The sequence below is a fragment of the Pygoscelis adeliae genome, unplaced genomic scaffold (genome assembly GCF_000699105.1).
Source record: "Pygoscelis adeliae isolate BGI_AS28 unplaced genomic scaffold, ASM69910v1 Scaffold130, whole genome shotgun sequence".
Classification (NCBI taxonomy): Eukaryota; Metazoa; Chordata; class Aves; order Sphenisciformes; family Spheniscidae; genus Pygoscelis; species Pygoscelis adeliae.
Window position 1 is genome coordinate 2370887 of NW_008824031.1, and position 4041 is coordinate 2374927.

A 4041-nucleotide genomic window follows, 5' to 3' on the forward strand; every position below is an offset into this window, starting at 1 on the left:
CACAACATACCAGTCTGGGCCACACAGGATTTGCCTTGTGCTTATGACCACAAAGTCCACCTCACTGGGTCATTTTAACAAAATGATCATGACTGTGTTAAGAGTAGTTACATAAAGACACAATAAACATACTTAAATGCATCAGAAGGCAGAAATTCAATCATTTAAAAAGTCATTATACTTACCCTTAGTTATTAAAAATGCTTGTCACAAGAATCAAAGATACATCAGGAAAAATCAAGGCTAATTATTCAAAAAAATTGTATTGTAGTTTAGTATTTTGTAGTTACGAAGACATGCTTCATAAATTACCTACTTTGAGTGGATTGAAAGGAAATTTTGACTGCGTTTTTGAGGAAATACTGTCAAGACAGTTTGAGTTACAAATCCATCATCATTATCAAATTCTACAGTTTTTATCCTCAATATTTCAAGAATCTACATTTATTTGTGTAAAAAAGGCACTTGGCTCTTCATGGACTTGCCAACTTGTGCAACCATATCTTCAGTGAATCCTGAGTCCTGATAAGATATTTTTAACAGACTGATTCTAGTTGTTGAGAGTGCCTCTGAGTCTGGAAGGGAGGTACAGTAACATCAAAGTGTTTTCAAAGTTACTTGTCTTGCAATTTTAAGCTGTCAATAATGTAGACAAAACATTTTTTGAGCTTGACTCTAGTTCTTTCATTTTGCATTATTTTTGGACAAGAACTTCTTTATTGACTAATCAAAGTAAGCATCCATTTATGTTATCTATTTATCTTAACTCTAAATGGCACTTAGGTAAAAGCACAGGAATGTTCCCATCAAATCAGACTTCCATAATACATTAAAAAAAAACATCAGCTTCCACTTACTAACATCAGACCTATAATCTTAACCAAATCTACTTTTTATGGCATGCCTATAACCATTTAAAAAATGCATGCAGGAAGGGCAGAGAAGGCCACATCTTGCCTCATATTATTGGATCTATGTGGGAAGCTTTGCTGACAATTTACTGTGAGCACAGATTATGTTGCTCTTACACGCTTGAGGACATTGAAGAGAAGGGTTATCTGAACCTAAATGAGAAAACTAGCACTTTCTTCTGCACACATAAAAGGAACATCCACTAACATTGTTTCAGCACACACTAGCCTTCAGGTTTAACAAATCCTTAAATCTGGTTTTGAAGCTATCTAATAGTTTACATTAAGATGCACAAAATGTGCAGAGTCTCCCTTCAAGCTTTAGGGAAAACAGCCTCCCCCTGCTTATCCTTCCATTAAAAAAAATAAAATACAAAACCACTAACCTAATTCTTCCTAAATGACTACAGAAAAAGAGTTGCACAGTTAAATTGTTCGGGCATTGTACTTAATATTGAGAAGGAATTAATTCTACCCCATTAAATATTACATCAAAATTGATACTTTCAATGGCAATCACCAATTATCAAACAGACTAATAGTTTTTTTACACCTTACAAATTTCATTTCATAGAAGGCATAGCAAATGATGCAATCATCTAGCAAAACAACCTTGTATCATTCACTGTTTCTTACCTACCACAGCAGAGAGCTGATTTTCCTATAAGGTTGGAAATAATTTCCTTATTAAGTACTCCATAACCTGCAGGGCTTACTCAGATGGTCTGAACTCTACTGGGCCAGGAGGTATGGAGCAGTACAGCAGGCCCTAACCCAGCATTTGACAAAGGCACCTTAACATTCTGTGCACTCACACCTGAGGATCAAACCATAGTTTCAGCCCCCTCTCCAGTGATCTTTCACATTCAGGACCTATCTTAGCTAGTGCTGGGGCACTGGGTGCTCCTTTGGGACTCCTGAAATACTGGCTGTGGTAACACCACCAGTGTGACAGTTCCCACCATCCTGCTGCAGTACACCACTCTCCTGGTGGACTGACACAGAAGAGCACACATTAATTGAAAAATAGAGGCAAAAGAAGTAAAAAGTTACAATTTTTAATATTATTTTTTAAACCATCTCGCTTAGATAAATCTGTTTTGAATGCATCCCTCTACTGAGGATGGCAGAACAGTCACTTCCTAAAACAACTGTGCCATTAAAAGTGACATATCATGCACTTGAAAGTATTGCTCCATGTGCAGCCAGACTACAGGCCGAGAGAAAAAAAGGGGAGGGAAGTAAAAAAAAAAAAAAAAGAAGAAAAAAAAAGATCAGCAAGCATATTTCCAGGCCATTTGTTAACACAACAACTGGGTGGGGATCAAGATTCAATGGCCACACAAACTACAAGCAGGCACTGTAATTCAAACCCCACTGACTGTTGCTTTCAAAAATATGCTGTGCATCTTTGCTCTCTACCTGCATTCTGCACAAACTCAGAAATTTTTTCTAAGTTAAACGATGTATTCTACCAGCAACATTTTAAGCATGCTCTAAAATCAACACGGAGCATATAATTCTAGCTTAAAAGTACTGTAAGAGAAATTGATACTAACTGAATAAGAAAGACTTAAAGCAGAGTAATTGAATCATTAATCTGCCTTTATCTCTTTTCTGAACAATGGAAAGGAGCAGATGTAATTAAGTAACAGCAAATTACTGGGACACTGAGTCAAAGTCACCCTGTGGTGCCTCTTATCTTTTCAAAAGACAGGATGGATAACAAATCTTTGAAAAATGAGGACATCTGGCTAAGACACCTATCAGTACCAAAGCAAAACATTACCTGTCATGTCTGCACGATTTCTTAAGAAAACCACCAAGCACCAGCATTCTGTGTTCCAGAATGCTCCCAGACCAGAACTCTGTGGAGCAGTTTTATCACATCCTCTACGTTAAATGTAATTCTGCCTTACGGTAGGCATAGCGACCAGGTTCGCACACCAAGCCTTCCCAATATATACCACTCCTCAAGATTAACATATCTTCTTGAAGATTCATTCATTCATACCTCTAGTAAGACCTCTGGGTCATTATCATGTGCGCTAGCATATTGCCAATCATCATCATGGCTCCTGCACCCCTCCATATTTCAATACAGTAACATTCATGATACTGAATGCAACTGGGCTACATCCAGGGAAATGGTAAATATAAACAATAGTGCATTCTTGTATCTTCCACACATCATTGCCTTCTATGTACGGGGGAATTTAGAGATAGAAATGGCCATCGAATCATCTGGTCTGGCTTCCTGCAAACACATGACCGTGAGCATTCACTCACTAAGGCTATGGTTAGAGATAATAACCTGGTAGTGCTCCTCATGCAGCCATACATTTCATTCACATCCTCCATCATGCCAGCACAAGCACTCCTGTCCATAATAAATCAAACAAAAGATATGTGCCTTTTACTGGATTATTTTTCAGTCAGGAGTGAGAGGACAGAAAAGGAAAAGGTCCAGGACACAAACACAGCCAAAATACACCTATTTCCCCATGCTGCGATGCAGCAAGCTGTGTTAACAGAACGAGGACAATGGAACAAGCAGCAGGAGTGTGGAACTGCATAAACCAGCATTAAGACTGAAGAAAAGTTCAACTATATCCTTAGAGATTGATTATATATTCCTGTTCTGTCAGCAGAAACATTTTAGGAGGTTGTTGCCCTCCTCCTATCCCAAACCTGTAACCTCCCCTATATCCTCACAGATTACCATCCCACTAGTTGCATTAATCTGACTACACACAGCCACCCTCTACACTGAGGTGGGGAGGGGGACAGAATCCTGCTTTTTTTAACCAACTCTTCTCCCTCTAAACACACACTAAATATGATTGGGGGGGTGGGATGGGGGGGTGGGCAGGGAACAACATCCAGTTTAAGCACAAGAACAAATGAAATGTTAAAGGTGAGGGTATAGTAAAATCCACTCGTGGTGAAGACAAGAGGGATGGGGGAGTAACAGCAGTCTCTCTGAAATGGAAGCTGCTCAAGCTGGAAGAGAAAGATACAACTGTGACTTTCCTATACTATTCAGCCTGACATTGTTTGATAAAGGAACATCCATAAAAGCATTCAATCTTAAACACAATATTCTATTCGGGGGGGGGGGGGGGGGACC